Source organism: Pristiophorus japonicus, chromosome 1, assembly GCF_044704955.1.
Source record: "Pristiophorus japonicus isolate sPriJap1 chromosome 1, sPriJap1.hap1, whole genome shotgun sequence".
In the NCBI taxonomy this organism is placed as follows: Eukaryota; Metazoa; Chordata; class Chondrichthyes; family Pristiophoridae; genus Pristiophorus; species Pristiophorus japonicus.
In genome coordinates, this window is record NC_091977.1 from 533,647,357 (window position 1) to 533,674,614 (window position 27,258).

Sequence of the window (27,258 nt, forward strand, 5' to 3'; positions counted from 1 at the left end):
GCAGTGACAGGATCGGTCCAAGTCAGCATGGATTTATGAAAGGGAAATCATGCTTGACGAATCTTCTAGAATTTTTTGAGGATGTAACTAGTAGAGTGGACAAGGGAGAACCAGTGGATGTGGTGTATTTGGACTTTCAAAAGGCTTTTGACAAGGTCCCGCCTGATTCGTCCTTCCTACACAGTATAAATGCACACGAGGCCCATGCTTGAGAGAAGGTCAGTCTGTGACCTGTCCTTTATTCCTTAGCACTCAAGTGATGAAGGTGGGTGAAACTTCCCCTTTTATACCTGAAGGTCCAGGTTAGGAGTGTCTCCCACCTCATGGTCAGTGTTCTCACAGTGTACAACTTAGGTCAGTTTATACATGGGTTACAATGCTGGTTGAATACATGACATCACCTCCCCCCCCCCCAAAGTCTTATTGGGATCACAGGTTGAGTCTCTCTGGTGGTTTACGCTCCCTTGTAGAGTGCCTGAGTTGGGGCTCCGGTTGTTGGGCGCTGGCCTGAGTGTCTGCTGTTTGCGGTGCCTCAGGCCTGTCCCTTTGGTTCCGGTGTTCGGTCACCTGTGGTGGAGTGAACTCTATATCGTGTTCTTCCTCTGCTTCTTCTATGGGGTTGCTGAACCTCCTTTTTGTTTGATCCACATGTTTGCGGCAGATTTGTCCATTAGTAAGTTTAACTACCAGAATCATATTTCCCTCTTTGGCAACCACAGTGCCTGCGAGCCATTTGGGCCCTGCAGCGTAGTTGAGGACAAAAACAGGATCATTTACATCAATACATCGCGCCCTCGCATTCCTGTCATGGTAGTGATATTGTGACTGGCGCCTGCTCTCGACAATTTCTTTCATGGTGGGGTGTATAAGGGATAATCGGGTTTTGAGCGTCCTTTTCATTAGCAGCTCTGCGGCTGGAACCCCTGTGAGCGAGTGTGGTCGGGATCTATAGGCCAACAGGAGGCGTGATAAGCGGCATTGTAGGGAACCCCCTTGGATTCTGAGCATCCCCTGTTTGATTATCTGCACTGCTCGTTCTGCCTGGCCGTTTGAGGCTGGCTTGAACAGTGCCGTTCTAACATGGTTAATTCCATTGCCTGCCATGAAGTCCTGGAATTCAGTGCTTGTGAGCACGGGCCATTGTCACTGACCAAGATGTCCGGTAGACCGTGGGCGGCGAACATTGTCCGTAGACTTTCTATCGTAGCAGAGGATGTGCTTGAATTTAAAATGTCACACTCGATCCATTTGGAGTAGGCGTCTACTACAACCAAAAATATTTTCCCCATGAAAGGACCTGCGTAGTCCACATGGATGCGTGACCAAGGCTTGGCGGGCCATGGCCAGAGGCTAAGGGGGGCTTCCCTGGGCGCATGGCCCAGCTGGGCACACGTGTTGCACCTGCGAACACAAAGTTCCAGATCTGCGTCTATCTCTGGCCACCAAACGTGTGACCTGGCAATTGCCTTCATCGTGACAATGCCCGGGTGCCCATTGTGGAGTTCTCTGATGAACACCTCTCTGCCCATCTGGGGCATGACTACGCGGTTTCCCCACAGTAGGCAATCGGCCTGAATCGAGAGTTTATCCTTGCGACTGTGAAATGGTTTAAATTTCTCAGGGCATGCCCTGTACGTGGCTGCCCAGTCCCCATTCAGGACACATTTCTTGACTAGAGACAATAGCGGGTCTCTATTTGTCCAGACTTTAATCTGACGGGCTGTCACTGGTGAGCCTTCGCTTCCGAAAGCTTCAACAGCCATGACCATTTCAGCACCATGCTCGGTAGCCCCCTCAGTAGTGGCTAGTGGGAGCCTGCTGAGTGCATCGGCGCAGTTTTCGGTGCCCGGTCTGTGCCAAATTGTGTAGTCATAGGCAGCTAACGTGAGTGCCCACCTCTGTATGCGGGCCGATGCGTTTGCATTTATGGCCTTGTTGTCGGCCAAAAGGGACGTTAGGGGTTTGTGATCTGTCTCCAGCTCAAATTTCCTGCCAAACAGGTACTGGTGCATTTTCTTTACCGCATATACACATGCAAGCGCCTCCTTTTCTACCATCCCGTAGCCCCTTTCTGCCTGGGACAGACTCCTGGAGGCATAAGCTACTGGCTGTAACTGACCCTTGGCATTGACATGCTGCAACACACACCCGACACCATAGGACGACGCATCGCACGTTAACACAAATTTCTTACATGGGTCATATAGCGTTAACAGATTGTTGGAACATAACAAATTGCATGCTCCATTAAAAGCCCTTTCCTGGCTGTCCCCCCAGACCCATTCGCGACCTTTGCGTAGGAGCACGTGTAGCGGCTCTAGCAGCGTGCTCAATTTGGGAAGAAAGTTACCAAAATAGTTCAGGAGCCCCAGGAACGAACGCAGCTCCGTCGTGTTACGGGGTCTGGGTGCTCTCTGGATCGCTTCCGTCTTGGATGCAGTAGGGCTGATCCCGTCTGCTGCTACCCTCATCCCCAGGAATTCTACCTCTGGAGCTAGTAAGACACACTTCGCCTTTTTCAGTCGCAGACCTACCCAGTCCAGTCTGCGTAGCACCTCCTCCAGGTTGTGGGGGTGTTCTTCAGTATCGTAACCCGTAATGAGGATGTCGTCCTGAAAAACCACCATCCCTGGAATCGACTTGAGGAGGCTTTCCATATTTCGTTGGAAGATCGCGGTGGCCGAGTGAATCCCGAACGGACATCTGTTGTACTCAAACAACCCCTTGTGTGTCGTGATGGTGGTCAGCTTCTTCGACTCACTCGCCAGCTCCTGGGTCATGTAAGCTGAGGTCAGGTCCAATTTTGAAAAAAGTTTGCCACCGGATAGCGTCGCAAAGAGGTCCTCCGCTCTCGGTAGCGGGTACTGGTCTTGGAGTGACACCCGATTGATGGTGGCCTTGTAATCGCCACATATCCTGACCGACCCATCCACCTTGAGCACCGGCACAATCGGGCTCGCCCAGTCACTGAATTCGACTGGCGAGATGATGCCTTCCCTCAACAGGCCGTCCAATTGGCCTTCTATCTTTTCCTGCATCACGTACGGCACCGCTCTGGCCTTGTGGTGTACTGGTCGGTCGTCCGGGTTTATGTGAATCACTACCTTGGCCCCCATGAAAGTGCCAATGCCGGGTTGAAATAACGAGTCAAATTTGTCCAGGACCTGTGAGCATGATACTTGCTCCACAGAGGAAATTGCATTGACATCGCCCCATTTCCAGTTCATGACAGCAAGCCAACTCCTCCCCAGTAGTGTGGGACCGTCCCCTGGGACAATCCAGAGTGGCAACCTGTTCTCCGAATCTTTGTGGGTCACGACTACCGTGGCGCTGCCTAGCACCGGAATGATCTCCTTTGTGTAAGTCCGTAGCTGTGCGTCAATCGTAGATAATTTTGACCTCCTGGCCTTGGATGCCCACAACTTTTCGAACTGTTTGATACCCATCAGGGACTGGCTGGCACCCGTGTCTAACTCCATTGATATGGGATGCCATTGAGGAGCACTTTCATCATTATCGGTGGCGTCCTGGTGTATGAACTGTATACGTGCTCCACATGAACTCGCTGAACTTCAGCTTCCAGCGATTTCCCCCAGTGTCCATTTCTGCAATTTCTGCAGGTATTTTGCTCATCTCTGCAAACTCCGGCTGAATGTATGCCTCCACGCCTCCAGCATGAGTTGCGGTTTGAAACAAAAGGTCCCTTGCCAGTCGATCGCCCCTGACTGCCCCTGTTATTGTCCTTGAGTGCACCATTAACAGGTGTTGATGGCCCCATTATTGGCCGCATTGTCCCTTGCAATGGCGTGAATCGCTGTTCAGCTTGCCATTGTCTCTGTCGAACTCCCCCTCTGGGTTCGACTACATGTTGGGGCATGCCTGACTGCCCTTGTCTGCCTGGAGAACTGTGTGCTGCTTTAACAATGTTGAATCTCTGTCCCAACCATTCCTTAACACAGCACCTCTCGTCTGTTCTGCTAGTGGCCATGCTCGCGTGGTTTAAATCCCAGTTTCTTGTCGCCATTGATACGTCCTTACTGCACAGTATAGATGCACACGAGGCCCATGCTTGAGAGAAGGTCAGTCTGTGACCTGTTCTTTATTCCTTAGCACTCAAGTGATGAAGGTGGGTGGAGCTTTTATACCTGAAGGTCCAGGTTAGGAGTGTCTCCCACCTCGTGGTCAGTGTTCTCACGGTGTACAACTTAGGTCAGTTTATACATGGGTTACAATGCTGGTTGAATACATGACACCGCCCAAGAGATTGGTGTGCAAAATCAAAGCACATGGTATTGGGGGTAATGTACTGACAGGAAGCAGAGAGTCGGGATGAACGGGTCCTTTTGAGAATGGCAGGCAGTGACTAGTGGGGTGCCGCAGGGCTCAGTGCTGGGACCCCAGCTCTTTACAATATACATCAATGATTTAGATGAAGGAATTGAGTGTAATATCTCCAAGTTTGCAGATGACCCTAAGCTGGGTGGCGGTGTGAGCTGTGAGGAGGATGCTATGAGGCTGCAGGGTGACTTGGACAGGTTAGGTGAGTGGGCAAATGCATGGCAGATGCAGTATAATGTGGATAAATGTGAGGTTATCCACTTTGGTGGCAAAAACACAAAGGCAGAATATTATCTGAATGGCGGCAGATTAGGAAAAGGGGAGGTGCAACGAGACCTGGGTGTCATTGTTCATCAGTCACTGAAAGTGGGCACGCAGGTACTGCAGGCGGTAAAGAAGGCAAATGGTACGTTGGCCTTCATAGCTAGGGGATTTGAATATAGGAGCAGGGAGGTCTTACTGCAGTTGTACAGGGCCTTAGTGAGGCCTCACCTGGAATATTGTGTTCAGTTTTGGTCTCCTAGTCTGAGGAAGGACGTTCTTGCTATTGAGGGAGTGCAGCGAAGGTTCACCAGACTGATTCCAGTGATGGCTGGGCTGTCATATGAGGAGAGACTGGATCAACTGGGCCTTTATTCACTGGCGTTTAGAAGGATGAGAGGGGATTTCATAGAAACATATAAAATTCTGACGGGAATGGACAGGTTAGATGCGGGAAGAATGTTCTCGATGTTTGGGAAGTCCAGAACCAGGGGACACAGTCTTAGGTTAAGGGGTAGGCCATTTAGGACTAAGATGAGGAGAAACTTCTTCACTCAGAGAGTTGTTGACCTGTGGAATTCCCTGCCGCAGAGAGTTGTTGATGCCAGTTCATTGGATATATTCAAGAGGGAGTTAGATATGGCCCTTACGGTTAAGTGGATCAAGGGGTATGGAGAGAAAGCAGGAAAGGGCTACTGAAGGAATGATCAGCCATGATCTTATTGAATGGTGGTGCAGGCTCGAAGGGCCGAATGGCCTACTCCTTCACCTATTTTCTATGTTTCTATGTTTCTATGTCCTATGAGGAGAGATTGAGTAGACTAGGCCTATATTCCTCTATAGTTTAGAAGAATGAGAGGTGATCTCATTGAAACTTACACAATTCTTGCAGGGTAGATGCAGGGAAGATGTTTCCCCTGGCTGGGGAGTCTAGAACCAGGGGTCACAGTCTCAGGGGTCAGCCATTTAGGACTGAGATGAGGAGAAACTTCTTCACTCACAGGGTGGTGAATCTTTGGAATTCTCTACTCCAAAGGGCTGTGGAGGTTCAGTCTTTGAGTATATTCAAGACAGAAATCGATAGTTTTGGATATTAAGGGAATCAAGGGATATGGAGATAGTGCAGGAAAGTGGAGTTGAGGTTGAAGATCATCTTATTGAATGGTGGAGCAGACTCAAAGGGCAGAATGACCCACTCCTGCTCCTATTTCTTATATCCTTATATTCTATTAAAGGATATGGGCCAAAGGCGGGTACATGGAGTTAGGTCGCAGAGCAGCTATGATCTCATTGAATGGCGGAGCAGGCTCGAGGGGCTAAATGGCCTACTCCTGTTGCTATGTTACATCAACTGAACAAATAGCTATGACTTTAGTTTTAACATGTCATCACAAAGATAGAGGGGGAGAAATTCTGGAGCGCCCCACTTGGGACAATGGGATAAACATTCCTTTCATTTTCGGCGGGTTTTCGGCAATTTTCTCAACGGTACAGCTGTTTTTCCGTCCAGCGAAAGTTTCCCCCTTAGTCTTTCGATGGTATCGCCCAAATCTAAAAACGCCCGCCGGGACCAAACCACTGACATGCACAGTTGGAAAATTCGCTGGGGCGTAAGTTTGGCCTCAACGAAAGCCCCTCCAGATCACCAAGGGAACCGCTCGGTGAAAGCTGCTTAAACAGGGTGGTAGGTGTGTACACTGCAAAGAAAAGTAAGTTGCAGGTTCTTTATTTATTTATTTTTAATTGTAAAACGGCGATCAGGTGTAAAAGTGTCTTGGGAATTTTTTTTTAACTTTTTTAGTGACATTTTTTTTTTAAGTTTTCCCCTCTCTCTAGGCCCAACCGCAGCCTTGGACTAAATTTTTTAAAAACTCCCGTTTTACTTAGTTTCCCCTTAACTGCTGAGAAAACCGTTCAGAATAATGGTGCAAGGCCCATTTTCTCGCCGGGTGATTAATTTTTATCTTAAAAGTGACATTTTCGTCAGCATTACTTACCAAACGTTAGCGGGCAGGCAATCAGGCATTGAAGGGCTCTCGGGAAAGTCTAGCCCAATAACTTTTAGAAGTTGAAAAAATTCGCGGCAGGCGCAAATGATTTTCAACTTAAAAAAAAAATTGGGGGTTTGTGCTTCAGAACTGAAGTGGTGCTCTAAATCAAACGCTCCACTTCCTTCATGGTGCGCTGGAGGATGTATTTGGGGCCGTGAGTGGTGCAGCCTTGCACTCTGGCCCCTGCAGCGCTGCCGCGATCCGAGGCTCCTTCGCTCCCTTGAAGGGCAGGGCCATCGCAGGCTCTGCATTGGGCCCAGTGAGCTGGTCCCCGACAACAGCCCCGATCTGGCCCGATCAGCCCCACGCGCCACAGCAGACTGCCGGGCTGATCGATCGGAAGAAAAAAAAAAATGATAAACACCAATGTGGAATTCTTTTTACCGACCTGGGCCACCTCGCCTTTAAGCCCCGCCCCCGAAGCGTCCGGCCTCCCGATCAACGCCTCCTGCAGCTGTTGGTGTTGTCGCCTGGCGATGCTCAGGGGGCGGAACCCAAGTTCAAGTCCAGGCCGTTACTGGAACGATGCGCACGACGATGACGTCATGATCTCCGGGCGAAGGAGTTAGGGGCGCCACGTCTTATCGCCGCTGCAAACCTCTCACTGAAGTTGGCGGGAATTGTTCATCTTGCCGCGCCCGGTCGGTAAGTGGTTAGTGCCCCGTTATCGTCCCCCGGAGGTACAAATGAGAGGTGCTAAGGTGGCAAATTTCTAGCCCTAGAGTTTTTGACAGTGTCGCACACCCTTGGTACTGTACTGAAGTGTCAGCCTTGGTTATTTGATTAAGCCCTTGCATGGCTCAGAGGCATGGACCATGTATAGTAGACACCTCAAATCGCTGGAGAAATACCACCAACGATGTCTCCACAAGATCCTGCAAATCCCCTGGGAGGACAGACGCACCAACGTTAGCGTCCTCGCCCAGGCCAACATCCCCAGCATCGAAGCACTGACCGCACTCGACCAGCTCCGCTGGACGGGCCACATCGTCCGCATGCCCGACACAAGACTCCCAAAGCAAGCGCTCTACTCGGAACTCCTACATGGCAAGCGAGCCCCAGGTGGGCACAGGAAAGTTTAAAGGACACCCTCAAAGCCTCCTTGATAAAGTGCAACATCCCCACCGACACCTGGGAATCCCTGGCCAAAGATCGCTATAAGTGGAGGAAGAGCATCCGGGAGGGCGCTGACCACCTCGAGTCTCATCGCCGAGAGCATGCAGAAAGCGAGCGCAGGCAGCGGAAGGAGCGTGCGGCAAACCAGACTCCCCACCCACCCTTTCCTCCAACCACTGTCTGTCCCACCTGTGACAGAGACTGTAATTCCCGTATTGGACTGTTCAGTCACCTGAGAACTCACAAGTCTTCCTCGATTTCGAGGGACTGCCTAGGATGACGATGATGATGATCTTACATGGATAGAGTGGCCAGCGTCTTGGAGCATCAAACGCCGCAATCAAAAGAGTCCGTGCACGCGCTGACCACGACCAGGAACACTCTGGATGCCAGCATGTCTGTCACCTTTAACAGGCGGACAGATACATTATCCTTGGCCCTTTCAGTGCCCCACTGATCTGCACTAAAGGACTCTCCAGCCCATGAGAGGGATGATGGCGAATGACGATGTGGAAGGGGGGACTCCACTCCAATCACTTCCACTTCTCATCCGTCGACCACCCCTCCCACCCCCACTGTAAGAATAAAAGTGTTTAGTAATGATAACATTGATTCTGTGCATATACACATAAACATTAAAGGTGTAGATTATACGAAAAGACAAGCTTGAAGAGACAAAATGGATACCTTCCCCAAGTTCATGTCTCCTGGCTGGGCAGAACTCATGTTGCAAAGGAAGCATGGCTTTGAAACTCACCAAACTAGAAAAGGTGTCAATTGGAAAGCCATTAACCTAATCAAGGAATGGCACCGGGCCTCCCGACAGTCACATGTATGAGCAGAAGCCAATCAGGAACCAAGACCCAATCCTGAGGCTGTCTGAGAAACTATGGCCTTAAGATGTATAAAAACTCAAGGCAAATATTGCTCTCTATCTTCTCCTTAGCACATGACAAAAGCAGGACCTCCCTCTGCAGGCCGTGTGCTTTGCCAGAGAGAAGTAAAGTATACCTTTTTATACTTTTTTTATTGTGACATCATTTGTGTGTTTAATAAACTTATTCCAAATTGTTTTAAAAGAATTGGTCTTGCTGCCAATTTAACACCAGAGATGTATAAATCTTACACCACCCAGCGTCAGTACCCGACATGCTGTCTCGTGTCCCGGTGGCTGCGTCTGATCTTGCGCAGGTGCAGCTGGAACAACCTTTGGCGGGCCCCTCACAGGCTCCAAAGCCCAAAGGCTTTTGGCCAAGAGTATCTCAGCAGTCCGAGCAGGGGCGTGAGCAGCCGGCCTCTACCTCTGCTCAAACCCCCAGGGGTTGCACCACATAGCAGCGGTAGGAAAAGAAAGACTAAGCCTTTGTCGTTGCACGAGAGTATGTGCATGGGCGTATGAGAAAATGTTCACAGAATCATAGAAATGTACAGCACAGATGGCTATAGGTGTGGTGCCAGAGGACTGGAGGACTGCTAATGTTGTACCTTTGTTTAAAAAGGGAGAAAGGGATAGACCGAGTAATTACAGGCCAGTCAGCCTAATCTCAGTGATGGGAACATTATTGGAAAAAATCCTGAAGGACAGGATAAATCTTCATTTGGAAAGACATGGATTAATCAAGGATAGTCAGCATAGTCAGTGAAGGGAAGGTCGTGTCTGACTAAACTGATTGAATTTGTCGAGGAGGTAACCAAGAGGGTTGATGAGGGCAGTGCGTTTGATGTTGTGTATATGGATTTTAGCAAAGCTTTTGATAAGGATACAGACTGGTCACGAAAGTAAAAGCCCATGGGATCCAGGGCAAAATGGCAAGTTGGATCCAAAATTGGCTTGGAGGCAGGAAGCAAAGGGTAATGGTTGATGGGTGTTTTTGTGACTGGAAGGATGTTTCCAGTGGGGTTCCGTAGGGCTCAGTGCTGGGTCCCTTGCTTTTTGTGGTATATATCAATGACCTGGACTTGAATATAAGGGGTATGATTAAGAAGTTTGCAGATGACACCAAAATCGCTGTGTGGTTGATAATGAAGAAGAAAGCTGTGGACTGCAGGAAGATATCAATGTACTGGTCAGGTGGGCAGAATCGTGGCAAATGGAATTCAATTCGGGTAAGTGTGAGTTAATGCATTTGGGGAGATCTAACAAGGAAAGGGAATACATATTAAATGGTACAACACTGAGAAGTGTAGAGGAACAAAGGGACCTTGGAGTGCAGGTGCACAGATCCCTGAAGGTAGCAGGCCAGGTAGATAAGGTGGTTAATAAGACATATGGGATACTAGCCTTTATTCGTTGGGGCATGGAATACAAGAGCAAGGAGGTTATGTTTGAACTGTATAAAACATTGGTTAGGCCGCAGCTGGAGTACTGCGTGCAGTTCTGGTCACCACATTACAGGAAAGATGTGATGTAACTGGAAAGGGTGCAGAGGACATTTACAAGAATGGTACCAGGACTGGAGAATTTTGATTATGAGGAAAGATTGGAGATGCTGGGTCTGTTTTCTTTGAAACAGAGGAGACTGAGGGAAGGCCTGATTGAGGTGTAAAAAATTATGAGGGGCCTGGATAGAGTGGATAGGAAGGACCTGTTTTCCTTAGCGGAGGGTCAACAACCAGGGGGCATAGATTTAAATTAATTGGGGAGAGGCGGTGTTGGACTTCATCGTCGATGACTGCCCTTGCTGATAATAGGCTCCCGAGGTAAAGCAGTCCAATGATTCGCGGAGTGCAGAAAGTTGCTATGCTGTGGGATGAAATGCAAAGTCCTTTGGCAGCCCGAAACACATCGGGTACTTAGTCGCATTTATCTGGTTGCAGATACAATATGCGCTCTCTGGCATGCATAACTGCCCTTGGGTGCGGAAGTACTGGGGAGCATCTCTTTAAGTGGTGCCCTGCCAGCCAGCTTGTTCATGCCTCAGCTCCCTGGCACTGTCGGCGCAAGGCGGCAAGGTGTGGGCCGGTACTGAAGTTTGTAGATTGAGCACCCAGTGAGCGTTGCACGTTCCCTGATGTCACCACCTGCATGGCAAAAGACGCCAAGGCAGCACTACGGGGCCGGCGAATATGACATGTGATGTGGGATTGGCCTCACCACAGCGCTACTGCCTGAGCGCACCATTAGTTCCCCCTCCCCCACCCTCAGGCACTAAGGGGAGGTGCTAAGCAACTGGATTTCTCCACCCATGTCTCTGGAGTGGGGCTATGAACCCACAATCTTCTGAGTCAGGGGCATTTGTGCTACCCAGTGGCCCACCGCTGACCTACCTCCTGTATGGCTCAGAGACGTGGACCATATACAGCAGACACCTCAAATTGCTGGAGAAATACCACCCACGATTTCTCCGCAAAATCCTTCAAATCCCCTGGGAGGACCAACGTCAGCGTCCTCGATCAGGCCAGCATCGAGGCACTGACCACACTCGACGAGCTCCATTGGGCGGGCCATATTGTTTGCATGCCTGACACAAGACTCCCAAAGCTCTACTCGGGACTCCTATACGGCAAGCGAGCCCCAGGTGGGCAGAGGAAATGTTTCAAGGACACCCTCAAAGCCTCTTTGATAAAATGCAACATCCCCACCGACACCTGGGAGTCCCTGGCCAAAGACCGCCCTAAGTGGAGGAAGAGCATCCGGGAGGGCGCTGAGCACCTCGAGTCTCGTCGCCGAGAGCATGCAGAAAACAAGCGCAGGCAGCGGAAGGAGCGTGCGGCAAACCAGACTCCCCACCCACCCTTTCCCTCAACCACTGTCTGTCCCACCTGTGACAGAGACTGTAATTCCCGTATTGGACTGTTCAGTCACCTGAGAACTCACTTTTAGAGTGGAAGCAAGTCTTCCTCGATTCCGAGGGACTGCCTATAAATATGATGATGACCATAAAATTATGACATTGCTCCAACTCTCAGGGGAAACATTCACCTCCCTGATGCTTTGCTACATTATGCAGATCAGTTGTACATTGAGAATGGAATCCTTTCTTATTGATGTAGGTAATGACATCAGTGTGTTGGGGAGGATTTAAACTAATATGGCAGGGGGATGGGAACCAATGCAGGGAGACAGGGAAACAAAAAGGAGGCAAAAGCAAAAGTCAGAAAGGAGATGAGGAAAAGTGGAGGGCAGAGAAACCCAAGGCAAAGAACAAAAAGGGCCACTGTACAGCAAAATTCTAAAAGGACAAAGGGTGTTAAAAAAACAAGCCGGAACGCTTTGTGTCTTAATGCAAGGAGTATCCGCAATAAGGTGGATGAATTAACTGTGCAAATAGATGTTAACAAATATGATGTGATTGGGATTACGGAGACGTGGCTCCAGGATGATCAGGGCTGGGAACTCAACATCCAGGGGTATTCAACATTCAGGAAAGATAGAATAAAAGGAAAAGGAGGTGGGGTAGCATTGCTGGTTAAGGAGGAAATTAAAGCAATAGTTCGGAAGGACATTAGCTTGGATGATGTGGAATCTATATGGGTAGAGCTGCAGAATACCAAAGGGCAAAAAACGTTAGTGGGAGTTGTGTACAGACCTCCAAACAGTAGTAGTGATGTTGGGGAGGGCATCAAACATGAAATTAGGGGTGCATGCAATAAAGGTGCAGCAGTTATAATAGGTGACTTTAATATGCACATAGATTGGGCTAGCCAAACTGGAAGCAATACGGTGGAAGAGGATTTCCTGGAGTGCATAAGGGATGGTTTTTTAGACCAATATGTCGAGGAACCAACTAGGGGGGGAGGCCATCTTAGACTGGGTGTTATGTAATGAGAGAGGATTAATTAGCAATCTCGTTGTGCGAGACCCCTTGGGGAAGAGTGACCATAATATGGTGGAATTCTGCATTAGGATGGAGAATGAAACAGTTAATTCAGAGACCATGGTCCAGAACTTAAAGAAGGGTCACTTTGAAGGTATGAGGCGTGAATTGGCTAGGATAGATTGGCGGATGATACTGAAGGGGTTGACTGTGGATGGGCAATGGCAGACATTTAGAGACCGCATGGATGAACTACAACAATTGTACATTCCTGTCTGGCGTAAAAATAAAAAAGGGAAGGTGGCTCAACCGTGGCTATCAAGGGAAATCAGGGATAGTATTAAAGCCAAGGAAGTGGCATACAAATTGGCCAGAAATAGCAGCGAACCTGGGGACTGGGAGAAATTTAGAACTCAGCAGAGGAGGACAAAGGGTTTGATTAGGGCAGGGAAAATGGAGTACGAGAAGAAGCTTGCAGGGAACATTAAGACGGATTGCAAAAGTTAAAGAAATGGCGGACCAATTGAACAAGTACTTTGGTTTGGTATTCACTGAGGAGGACACAAACAACCTTCCGGATATAAAAGGGGTCGGAGGGTCTAGTAAGGAGGAGGAACTGAGGGAAATCCTTATTAGTCGGGAAATTGTGTTGGGGAAATTGATGGGATTGAAGGCCGATAAATCCCCAGGGCCGGATGGACTGCATCCCAGAGTACTTAAGGAGGTGGCCTTGGAAATAGTGGATGCATTGACAGTCATTTTCCAACATTCCATGGACTCTGGATCAGTTCCTATGGAGTGGAGGGTAGCCAATGTAACCCCACTTTTTAAAAAAGGAGGGAGAGAGATAACAGGGAATTATAGACCGGTCAGCCTGACATCGGTAGTGGGTAAAATGATGGAATCAATTGTTAAGGATGTCATAGCAGTGCATTTGGAAAGAGGTGATATGATAGGTCCAAGTCAGCATGGATTTGTGAAAGGGAAATCATGCTTGACAAATCTTCTGGAATTTTTTGAGGATGTTTCCAGTAGAGTGGACAAGGGAGAACCAGTTGATGTGGTGTATTTGGACTTTCAGAAGGCTTTCAACAAGGCCCCACACAAGAGATTAATGTGCAAAGTTAAAGCACATGGGATTGGGGGTAGTGTGCTGACGTGGATTGAGAACTGGTTGTCAGACAGGAAGCAAAGAGTAGGAGTAAATGGGTACTTTTCAGAATGGCAGGCAGTGACTAGTCGGGTACCGCAAGGTTCTGTGCTGGGGCCCCAGCTGTTTACACTGTATATTAATGATTTAGACGAGGGGATTAAATGTAGTATCTCCAAATTTGCGGATGACACTAAGTTGGGTGGCAATGTGAGCTGCGAGGAGGATGCTATGAGGCTGCAGAGCGACTTGGATAGGTTAGGTGAGTGGGCAAATGCATGGCAGATGAAGTATAATGTGGATAAATGTGAGGTTATCCACTTTGGTGGTAAAAACAGAGAGACAGACTATTATCTGAATGGTGACAGATTAGGAAAAGGGGAGGTGCAATGAGACCTAGGTGTCATGGTACATCAGTCATTGAAGGTTGGCATGCAGGTACAGCAGGCGGTTAAGAAAGCAAATGGCATGTTGGCCTTCATAGCGAGGGGATTTGAGTACAGGGGCAGGGAGGTGTTGCTACAGTTGTACAGGGCCTTGGTGAGGCCACACCTGGAGTATTGTGTACAGTTTTGGTCTCCTAACCTGAGGAAGGACATTCTTGCTATTGAGGGAGTGCAGCGAAGGTTCACCAGACTGATTCCCGGGATGGCGGGACTGACCTATCAAGAAAGACTGGATCAACTGGGCTTGTATTCACTGGAGTTCAGAAGAATGAGAGGGGACCTCATAGAAACGTTTAAAATTCTGACGGGGTTAGACAGGTTAGATGCAGGAAGAATGTTCCCAATGTTGGGGAAGTCCAGAACCAGGGGACACAGTCTAAGGATAAGGGGGAAGCCATTTAGGACCGAGATGAGGAGGAATTTCTTCACCCAGAGAGTGGTGAACCTGTGGAATTCTCTACCACAGAAAGTTGTTGAGGCCAATTCACTAAATATATTCAAAAAGGAGTTGGATGAAGTCCTTACTACTCGGGGAATCAAGGGGTATGGTGAGAAAGCAGGACTGGGGTACTGAAGTTGCATGTTCAGCCATGAACTCATTGAATGGCGGTGCAGGCTAGAAGGGCCGAATGGCCTACTCCTGCACCTATTTTCTATGTTTCTATGTTTCTAAGCAATCAATGACTCCTTGGATCGTCAAGAATTCGGTCAGTCCATAAAGGTGCAGTATTCTCTCATGCCTCCACCAATTTCCAGTTGGACGAAGGTGAAACTCACGTGGAATGCCATTGGTCATTCACGAGTAAATATATAATCTCAGCAACAAGTGCACTTGGCTTAAAGGACAAAATTCCAACCCCCAGCATTCCTGTTGGTCAGGTAGAAACATTGGAAAACAAAAGGCACACCCAGCACAAAAAACCCCACCATTAACAGCACATTCCTGTAAACACAGGCACCCCTTGAGTCAGCTAAAAGTCCCAACGAACAGAAGAGCTTACAATCGGTTTACAGAGCTTTTTGCTTTGAATCTGTTCTACTTACAATAACTGGCACCATACTGACAGATGTGGTCTGCACAGAATTCGAGTTCAAGCTTTGATCATTTTAATCGAGGCAAAAGCAGGACAAGAGGACACAGATTTAATATAATTGCTGGAAAAAAAAGCCATGGCAGGGGATGATTAAGGACAACTCTTTGACCTAGCAAGTTGTCACCTGGAATTTTGTTTTATTCGTTCCTGGGATGTGTGCGTCGCTGGTAAGGCCAGCATTTATTGCCCATCCCTAATTACCCTTCTTGAACTCCTAAATCGCTCACTGGGCCATTTCAGGGGGCAGTAAAGAGTCAAACACATTGCTGTGGGTCTGGAGTCACATATAGGCCAGACCCGGTAAGGGCGGCCGATTTCCTTCCCTGAAGGGCATTAGTGAGCCAGATGGGGTTTTGTTTACAATTGTAATGTATTTGCTTCATGGGTTCTTAACAATCACCAGTTCATCCACTCGGCTCACAACTGCGTACCTCATCGTGGATGACCGAGACCCAACTGACTGGGGTTTTATTAAGTCTTGTGAACATTACGTGACTGGCTAAGCCACTCACAATGCAACAGCTCTACAACTATTTTAAAATAACTTTATACCAAATGCCCCCTTTTGGTAAGGGCACTACAACCCACAAATTAACAAATCAACTGCGAACCTTACCAAATCAAATTAAAATTCTGTTCCCGGGGGTGATGATGCACTCCAGTCCCTCCGGCGCCCACCTCTCGCGGAAGGCCGTGAGCGTACCGGTGGACACCGCGTGCTCCATCTCCAGGGACACCCTGGCTCGGATGTAACCGCGGAAGAGAGGCAGGCAGTCGGGCTGAACGATCCCCTCGACCGCCCACTGCCTGGACCGGCTGATGGCTCCCTTGGCCATGTCCAGGAGCAGTCCTACGAGGAGGCCTTCTGATCTGACCGCTCCCCTCTGCACAGGGTGCCCAAAGATCAGGAGCGTGGGACTGAAGTGCAACCAGAAATCGAGGAGCAGCCCCTTCATATAATGGAAGAGGGGTTGCAACCTCACACACTGAACATACACATGGAACACGGACTTTCCAGACCACAGAAAATGCAGGTGGCCTGGGGGTCCGTGAACTGACTTAAAAACTTATTGCACGGGACTGCTCCATGCAACACCCTCCAGGCCAAGTCCCCGATAAATAAAGGGAGGACTCCTGCATCGAAAGCACTCCACTGGGGAGCCCTGCTTCCTCCGCACGGCAAGATGGTGCGCCATGGCATGTCCGGACGGCAGACAAGGATGGCAAGATGGAGGGTTTGCAAGAGCAGCCCGTACAGGAATCCTCTCTGCGCAGAACTGAAAGGCACGGAAGTGATAACAAAATGACTGATACTAGCTTTTTAATTCCAGATTTATTTAATTGAATTTAAATTCCCCAGCTGCCATGGTGGGATTTGTGAACTCATGTCTCCCAGATCATTGGTCCAGGTTCCTGGATTACTAGTCCAGTAACATACCACTGAGATACCGTGTCCCTAAAGTCATTGAAAGGGTTGTGGAAGAAGATTCAATCGTCATTTTCGAAAGGTAATTGGATAAATATTTTCAAAGGAATATTTGCAGGGTGATGGGGAAAGAGCAGCGGTGGGCGGGGGTGGGGGGGTGGGACTAATTGGATAGCTCTTCCAAAGTGCCGGCACAAACACGATGGGCTGAATGGCCTCCTTCTGTGCTGTATGATTCTATGAAAAATATTTGGAGTAAATATATATTCTTTCTTTCCCTGTTAAATAAATTACGGCATATACGGCACAGAAACAGGCCATTCGGTCCAACCAGTCCATGCCGGCGTTTATGCTCCACTCGAGCCTCCTCCCGTCTTTCCTCATCTAAATCTATCAGCATAACCCTCTATTCCCTTCTCCCTCATAGGCTTGTCTAGCCTCCTCTTAAATGCATCGATACTATTCGCTTCACCCACTCCCTGTGGTAGCGAGTTCCACATTCTCATCACTCTTTGGGTAAAGAAGTTTCTTCTGAATTCCCCATTGGATTTCTTGGTGATGATCTTATATTGCTGGCCTCTAGTTATGCTCTTCTCCACAAGTGGAAACATTCTCTCTATCCACACTAACAAAAAACCTTTCATAATTTTAAAGACCTCTATTAGGTCACCCCTCAGCCTTCTTTCTTCAAGATAAAGGGGACCCAGCCTGTTCATTCTTTCCTGATATGTATGCCCTCGCATTTCTGGTATCATCTTGTAAATCTTCCCGGCACCCTCTGCAATGTCTCTATACATGCTGCAGGTGCGGGGGTAGACATACTGCGAAAAACTGCAGGTTTCAGCAATATACCTGTAGGATTTGTAACGTCAGTGGACACTTGGCCAGGATGTGCAAAAAGGCTGTAGCGAGGCTAATCTGCGATACAGAGGAACCAGACGAGGGGTCTGCAATGCCTGGGGAAAAGCCATGGATGCTGAAGTTCAGCGGGTTCATGTGGCTGACGTCCACAGCTCATACACTAAAACACCACCCATGATGATGAAAGTTTTATTGAAAGCACATGGAGCTGGATACGGGAGCTAGCCAGTCACTTATGAGCACCCAACAATTTGAGAGACTATGGCCACACAGAGCTAGCAGGCCCAAACTGGAACGCATTGTCACGCAGCTACACCAAAGAGATCATCCCAGTGCTAGGCAGTGCAAACTTGGTGGTAACACATAATGGATCACAGAACCGGCTGCCACTCTGGATCGTCCCAGGAAATTTCCCCCGTGCTCTTGGGGAGGAGTTGGCTAGCCGAGATGAATTGGAAATGGGGGGATGTGCACGCCATTTCATCTGTGGAGTGAAGTTCATGCTCACAGGTCCTACAAAAATTTGGGACACTGCTTCATCCCGGTGTCGGAACGTTCAAGGGCACCAAAGTAGTGATACGCATCACTCCGGACACCAGACCAGTGCACCACAAAGCCAGAGCGGTGCCGTATGTGATGCGTGAGAAAATTGAAAGTGAATTGGACAGGCTGCTCAGAGAGGGCATAATTTCGCCCGTTGAATTCAGCGACTGGGCAAGTCCCATCGTTCCTTGCTTTGAAGCAGATGGCTCGGTCAGGATTTGTGGCGACTACAAAGCCACCATCAACCGAGTGTCGCTGCAAGACCAATACCCGCTCCCGAGAGCGGAGGACCTTTTTGCCACGCTGGCAGGTGGCAAGCTGCTCACGAAGCTGGACCTCACTTCGGCCTACATGACTCAGGAACTGGCTGAAGAATCCAAGCTTCTGACCACCATCACGACGCACAAGGGATTATTTATCTACAACAGGTGTCCGTTTGGCATTCGTTCAGCGGCAGCTATCTTTCAGCGGAACATGGAAAGCTTGCTCAAGTCCATCCCTGGAACAATCGTATTCCAAGACGACATCGTTATAACGGGTCGAGACCCGAGGAACACCTCCACAACCTGGAGGAGGTGCTACGCCGACTGGACCGGGTAGGCTTGCGGCTGAAAAAGGGCCAAGTGTGTGTTTTTGGCCCAAGAAGTCGAGTTTTTGGGCAGGAGGGTTGCCGCAGACGGGATCCGGCCCACTGAATCAAAAACGGAGGTGATCCACCAGGCGCCCAGCCCCGGTAACACGTCGGAGTTGCAATCATTCCTGGGACTTTTGAACTATATCGGGAACTTTCTGCCAAACTTAAGCACATTGTTGGAGCCATTACACATGCTCCTGCGTAAAGGTTGTGAATGGCTTTGGGGGGACTGTCAAGAATGGGCTTTCAATAAGGCGAGGAACCTGCTGTGTTCCAACAAACTGTTGACTTTGTATGACCCCTGTGAAAAACTGGTTTTAATGTGCGATGCATCATCCTACAGGGTTGGGTGTGTGTTGCAGCAGGGTAATGACGACGGCCGACTCCAACCGGTGGCTTATGCCTCCAGGTCGCTCTCCCAGGCAGAGCGTGGATACGGCACGGTCGAGAAGGAAGCACTCGCTTGTGTTTACGGTGTGAAAAAGATGCACCAGTACCTTTTCGGTAGACGGTTCGAGCTAGAGACGGACCACAAGCCGTTAACATCCCTGTTGTCCGACAGCAAGGCTGTCAACGCCAATGCGTCAGCTCACATACAGCGATGGGCTCTCACGTTGCCTGCGTATGACTACACCATACGGCACCGGCCAGGTACCGAAAATTGCGCTGATGCGCTCAGCAGGCTCCCACTGGACACCATCGAGGGGGCGTCGGAGCAAAGCGCTGAGATGGTCATGGCCGTTGAGACTTTTGACACCGCAGGCTCCTCCATCACAGCCCGCCAGATCAAACTCTGGACCACCAGAGTCCCCCTCCTATCCATGATAAAGAAATGTGTTCTGACTGGGGATTGGGTGCCTGCATACGGGGCATGCCCCGAGGAAGTCAGACCGTTTCAGAGACGGATCGATGAGCTCTCCATCCAAGCCGACTGCCTGCTATGGGGTAGCCGGGTAGTCATGCCCCAGAAAGGAAGGGAAGCATTCATCAGGGAACTCCACAGTGAGCACCCAGGCATCGTGTTAATGAAGGCCATTGCCCGGTCACATGTATGGTGGCCGGGGATTGATTCAGACCTGGAACACTGGGTTCGCAGGTGCACGACGTGTGCCCAGCTGGGCAATGCCCCCACGGAGGCCCCACTCAGCCCATGGCCCTGGCCCGCCAGGCCATGGTCACGTATTCACGCAGACTATGCGGGCTCGTTCATGGGGGAAATGTTCCTGATCGTTGTCGATGCATACTCGAAATGGATCGAGTGCATCATATTAAACTCGTGCACGACATCCATCACCGTGGAGAGTCTGCATACGGTTTTCGCGACCCACGGCTTGCCGGACATCCTGGTCAGCGACAATGGCCTGTGTTTCACCAGCCATGAATTCCAGGAGTTTATGTCGGGCAATGGGATCAAGCATGTCCGGACAGCGCCGTTCAAGCCGGCTTCCAATGGCCAGGCGGAACGAGCGGTCCAAGTCATAAAACAGGGCATGCTCCATATCCAAGGACCCTCCCTTCAGTACCGCCTATCGCGCCTCCTGCTGGCCTACAGGTCCCGGCCGCACTCGCTCACGGGAGTCCCGCCAGCGGAACTCCTCATGAAACGCACACTTAAGACGCGGCTGTCCCTCATTCACCCAGCCCTGGCAGACATTGTTGAGGGCAAGCGCCAGTTCCAAACCGAGTTCCATGATCGAGGCTCAAGGGGGAGGTGTATAGAAATAGATGACCCGGTATTTGTTCTTAACCATGCTTTGGGACCCAAGTGGCTTGAGGGCACAGTAATGGGAATAGGGTCATAGTGGTCAGACTAAACAATGGGTAGATATGCCGCAAACACTTGGACCAAGTAAAGAAAAGGTTCAGCATAGACACGGAGGAACCTGAAGAAGAGCATGAGATGTCACACTCACCACTGTCAGTGGACAAGCAACAAGCACAGTCCACAGCATGCACAGTCCCTGCGGCCAGCCCGGACAGGCCGGAATCACCTCAAGTGACAGAGACACATGCCAAGGCTCAGCCACCAGAGCTCCAACTGCGGCGCTCCACGAGAGAGCGTCGACCACCCGATAGACTTAACCTTTGACACAAAAAAACGTGAGGGGGGAGGTGATGTCATGTATGTAGCCATCATGTAACTGTAACCTTCATGTAACTGTAACCTTCATGCAACTCCTGTACACTGTACTTATACCCTAGAAATGCACACCCTGACCACAGGGGGTGAACTTGTGGGAGACACTCCTCTCCTGGGTTTCCAGGTATAAAAGGGGAGGTCCCACCCAGGGTCAGCATTCCTTGGTCCTGGGAATAAAAGTTATGGTCATGTAGTGACTGTGCGATTTTGTAGTAAGGTGCAGGGACACCACAGTCTGATCTGTTCATAGACACACAGATGCCTCTTTCTTCCATTCTCATCCAGCCTGCACTATTGCCCCTGAAAACACTGTACCTAATTATTCTTTTAGGTCTGACAAAGGTTAACTGTCATAAACCCGTTATAAATAGCAGTAAGAATTAGAAAGCCATTTCAGATTAAAGGTCATTTGTTTTGCAAATTGTTCTTTTCAAATGCAGATAAGCAGATCGTAATAAAATGCTGATGTTACTTCTAAGTACTTATAAAAATATTGTTTTTAAAAGACCTAGGGGTGGAAATTGGGTCACGCCTCTGTTGTGGCATTAATCCAGGTGGAGCACTACTTTTAGAGCCTTGAAAAAGTTTTTCCTCCCGTCCAGAAATTCGTCAGAATCGGTCAGAGAGCTGACAGAGACAATAAATCAGCTGTTGTACACCAGAGCTGGGCGGGGTGGAGGGAACGATAATGGAAGTTTGGTCGGTACATTTTGCGGACCCATTGCGCATGTGCGGAACTCCGATTCAGATCCCGGGAAAGGCCAAGTCTTAAAGGCGCGGCATAGTAACGCGCACGTTAAAGTTTTCAAAATCACTTGTTTCCAGCCTGTACTGTGATTTCTGTCTGCCTGCCGCTGCACACGCGGAGGCTCACGCACCGTGCTGTGTGTAAACGTTGCACTGACTGTGACCTCCGAGGGAAGCTCTTCCTCATCCCTTTAAGTAGCCGCCAGTTAATGACTCTGCGAGACTGGACCCACTGTTTTTCCAGACATTGTTCTTGGCGGGCGCTCAATGAGGTGCACGCACCGAATTTACCGACCGGGGCGCAAGTGTGGGTGTTGCACCAGGATTACCTCACGATCGCACTGATTGTCAGCAGCCGGGCGCTAATGGTTTACTCCCCCAGTGAGCCTCTAACGAATTTTCCGTCTGGGTGCTAAAAGCTGCGTGCCTGGTCGCTAAGCTCGAACGCTCGCATTAATGCCCCCTTTAGCCGCTAACTGAAGCGTTAGACAACCGAAAATCCAGCCCAAAGTATTGTATTGATGTACATATTACAGAAAGTTGTTATGCATGCATTGAATGCTATGCGCAGTTCTGGTCTCCGAGTGCGAAGGGTGATATTCAAGCTTTAGAGACAGTGTGGAGAAGAACCACAAGACTGACCTCTTGGGCTGGATTTTTGGTTCATTTGCACCCCATTTAGCGCCTGGGCGGGGCGCAAAAACTATTTTTTGGTCGCTAAACGGGGCGCACACATTTTGCATCCAGTGGTTTTGGTTTTGCGGCCATGCTAAAACTTAGCGCCCGCCCAATATTTTCAGCGTTTTGATGATTTCCATCGTCGTGCAACACTGCGCTAGCACCCCGGGCGCAACTTTCGAGCATATCGCCCGATTTATCGTCCGCCCTGGAACCTGCCAGCAAAAACCAGTCGCTTCCAGGTCGCACCCGGAGCTCATGACGCCATCTTTAAAACCGACAATCAATAAGTTCAATGCTAAGGATATAATAAAATTGTTCAAGTTAATAAAAATGTAGAAGCCAACAAAAATTTTAGCTAGGTTATCCGACTATCCCAACTTCCTCGCCAATGTTATGTTTTCGGTACGATCTCACAAACACAGACTTTAAGATGGCTGATAAGTTCAGGAACCAGTCAGTGACTTGTTCCCTCTTTATTGTTGTAAACAGCATTGGTTGCAATGTCACATAGTCCACTGAGTGGAGCTATATATATATAACTGCAGTGTTGAACTTTTTTTTCTGTAACTCAAAACCTGAGTATATCTTTGGGATTTGGAAGGAATGGATAAAATTGTCATTTTTGACCTTGCTTTAGTGACGAATGATAAGAACATAAGAACATAAGAATTAGGAACAAGAGTAGGCCATCTAGCTCCTCGAGCCTGCTCCGCCATTCAATAAGATCATGGCTGATCTGGCCGTGGACTCAGCTCCACTTACCTGCCCTCTCCCCGTAACCCTTAATTCCCTTATTGCTTAAAAATCTATCTATCTGTGACTTGAATACATTCAATGAGCTAGCCTCAACTGCTTCCTTGGGCAAAGAATTCCACAGATTCACAACCCTCTGGGAGAAGAAATTCCTTCTCAACTCGGTTTTAAATTGGCTCCCCCGTATTTTGAGGCTGTGCCCCCTAGTTCTAGTCACCCCCACCAATGGAAACAACCTCTCTGCCTCTATCTTGTCTATCCCTTTCATGATTTTAAATGTTTCTATAAGATCACCCCTCATCCTTCTGAACTCCAAGGAGTAAAGACCCAGTCTACTCAATCTATCATCATAAGGTAACCCCCTCATTTCTCGAATCAGCCTAGTGAATCGTCTCTGTACCCCTTCCAAAGCAAGTATATCCTTCCTTAAGTAAGGTGACCAAAGCTGCACGCAGTACTCCAGGTGCAGCCTTACCAATACCTTATACAGTTGCAGCAGGACCTCCCTGCTTTTGTACTCCATCCCTTTCGCAATGAAGGCCAACATTCCATTTGCCTTCCTGATTACCTGCTGCACCTGCAAACTAACCTTTTGGGATTCATGCACAAGGACCCCCAGGTCCCTCTGCACCACAGCATGTTGTAATTTCTCCCCATTCAAATAATATTCCCTTTTACTGCTTTTTTTCCCCCAAGGTGGATGACCTCACTCTTTCCGACATTGTATTCCATCTGCCAAACCTTAGCCCATTCGCTTAACCTATCCAAATCTCCTTGCAGCCTCTCTGAGTCCTCTACACAACCTGCTTTCCCACTAATCTTAGTGTCATCTGCAAATTTTGTTGCACTACACTCTGTCCCCTCCTCTAGGTCATCTATGTATATTGTAAACAGTTGTGGTCCCAGCACTGATCTGTTGTTAAATTTTCTGTTCCGAGCAAACTTTTCTTTGTGTTTATGGATCACTCTGTCAAACATTTATTAGCATTACTGGGCTATTTTCTCCTCTTCAAAGCCAATTGTAATGGCTCACCACTGTCCTGGCTGAGATCAGCAAACTTCGCACAGGCAAGTGGATTAGACCCGAGACCTTTATGATCTGCAGACCTGTTTTTAATGTTCCATTTTTTTCATCTAGTGAAAGTGAGTGGCGGGGTAGTGAAAGGCACGGCCAAACGCAGCCTGTTCTCACTCAGCATCCGTATGTGCGCAATTTCGAGAAGGTTCACTAAACCATTTTTCACTGTCTTGGGACATAAGCCAACTATATCGTGGCCATTGCTGTCTTGACTAACTCATTATTGAAAAGGGTTGGCAGAAGAAGGCTGCGTTTTTCATCGTGAAGTTTTATGTCAGTTTATAGTTTGTTGTACAGGACATTTCAGGACATTTTAAAAGATGGGCGCTATACTATGTCTGCCTGCTATATTAATATGGTGTCAAGCTGCAAGAAGGCTTATCGATGATCATTTTGAACGTAATCGAAGAGGTCGCAGATATTTGGGGAGGAGGCCTCATCCCCAAAGAGTTTACAGGGAGCAGCGCTCATACCTGCAGCTCTCTGAGGAAAAGAAGTCCTGACAGAGATATGCCAGCTCATAAAGGCAGATCTGCAGCCTACCAGCGGTAACAGGACTGCACTGCCCGTCGAGGTGAAGGTGACTGTGGCACTTGCCTTCTATGCCTCCAGCTCCTTTCAGGTGGGGGGCATAGCTCTATCTCGTAGCATGCTACACTTAGCTGCAGTTGCCACGTGACCAATGCATTGTACGCACGTAGGATGGACTTCATAAACTTCCCAATGACCAAGGAGGCACAGAATAGAGGGTTGTAGGTTTTGGACGATTTGCTGCCTTCCCCAAGGTTCAGGGTGCCCTTGACTGTACACACATTGCCCTGCGAGCACCTTTACAGAATCCAGAGGTTTACCGAAACTGAAAAGGATTCCACTCCATGAATGTACAGATCGTCTGCGACCATACTCAACACATCATGGCAGTAAATGCCCAATATCCAGGGAGCATCCATGATGCTTACAACTTCTGTGAGAGCAGTGTCTCAGGCCTGTTCCAGTGTCAACCACAAGGTAAGAGCTGGATTCTGGGGATCGAAGGTTACGGCCTCGCCATTTGGCTCATGACCCCCCCCTCCGGAACCCTCGGACAGAAACCGAGCTATAATGAGAGCCATGCAGCCACACGCAACATCGTCGAACGGACAATTGGAGTGCTCAAGCAGGGCTTCCGATGCCTGGACCACTCTGGAGGCTGCCTGCAATACTCCTCTCAGCAGGTCTCTGAGTTCATTGTGGTGTGCTGCATGCTACACAACTTAGCCATCATGAGGGGGCAGGAATTGCCAGTGGGGATTGCAGAACCACCTCAGGAAGGGGGAGGATGAGGAAGAGGAGCCTGTCAAGGAACCCATGCCACCACCACCCTCACTGTCATACTCTGTGTATATACTCTGCTGGTACCACTAGAGGGTGCAACTGTGGGAGGCCCAGGCAGGAGCTGTATCAAAGACTGGTAACCACGTTGCTGCCTCACTCTGCAGTTACAATAAAGAAACTAAGCTCACAGCAGTTCAAGCACAGCAGTAGGCCTCGTGGAGTTATTCTACAGATAAGTAGAGACATATTAACTGTCGACGAGTACAGATCACGCGCTTACACGCAGAGATGGCTGCTGTTGGTAGTTTGGAAAAGTTTACAGCCTTTACTCGGGTTTCGCTGGTCAGCTATCACTTCTACACACACCACCGCACTGAGGGCCAGGATTTAGCAGAATATGTCGCAGAGCTATGAAGGCTCGTGGAACCATGCGAATTTGGCTAAATCCTCAACAATGTGTTTCGGGACGTTTTCGCGATGGGACGGGACATGAAGCAGACCATCACCTTAAGCCAGGCGTTCATGACCTCAACGTTGAGATTCTCCCAGAATCAAAACTCACTGGCAAGTACTGTGCAGAAAATAACTGTTGATCAAATAATTAGTCTGACTCAGAGTCCGCCAAGGGGTGTAAATGTGAGTCGTTTAACATGCTGGCTTTGCGGGGGTAACCGTCTGTGTCGATTCAGACACTGTGTGTAAAGGCTGCGGCCAAACGGGCCACCCACAGCAAGGATCATAAAGTACAAGCTAGAGAGGTGACTCAGCCCGAGGAAGCAGTGCATGGGGTGCACACCTTCACTGCCAAAAGTCCCCCCATGATGATGAAAGTCAAGATAAATGGCATTCCTGTTTCCATGGAGTTAGACACGGGGGCGAGTCAGTCACTTATGAGCCAGAAGGCATTTGAGAGGCTTAGGGGCAACGAAGAACAAAGACCCAAGCTGAGCCCGATTCAGACAAAGCTGCGCACTTACACCAAGGAACTGGTCCCAGTTATCGGCAGTGCGAACGTAAAGGTATCCTATGATGGAGAGACATACGAATTGCCACTGTGGGTTGTACCAGGCAACGGGCCAACGGTGCTTGGCAGGAGCTGGATGGGGAAGATTCGGTGGAACTGGGAAGACATCAAAGCACTATCTTCAGTGGACGATGCTTCCTGTGCTCAAGTGCTGAGCAAGTCCCCATACTTATGTGAACCAGGCATCGGCAACTTCACAGGCGCCAAAGTGCAGATCCGCTTGGTCCCCGAGGCACGGCCTGTTCATCACAAGGCTCGAGCGGCCCCTTACCTGATGAGGGAGAAAGTGGAGATCGAATTGGACAGACTTCAACGTGAGGGAATTATATCACCAGTCGAATTTAATGAGTGGGCCAGCCCGATTGTTCCAGTATTAAAGAGCGATAGCACGGTCAGAATCTGCGGCGACTACAAGGTAACGATCAACCGAGTTTCATTACAGGACCAGTACCCGCTACCCAAAGCTGATGATCTCTTTGCGACATTAGAAGGGGAAAAGGTGTTCACCAAGCTGGATCTGACCTCCGCTTACATGACCCAGGACCTGGCTGAGTCGTCGAAACAATTTACGTGCATTAACACAAACAAGGGACTGTTTTTGTATCACAGGTGCCGGTTCTGGATCCGCTCGGCTACAGCCATCTTCCAAAGGAACATGGAGAGTCTGTTAAAATCGGTGCCGTGCACCTTTGTATTTCAGAATGACATCCTAATCACTGGTCGCGACACCACCAAACACCTGCACAACCTGCAAGAGGTTTTAAGTCGACTAAACAGAGTCGGACTCCGGCTGAAACGATCCAAGTGTGTCTTCCTGGCGCCTGAGGTAGAATTGGGGGAGGAA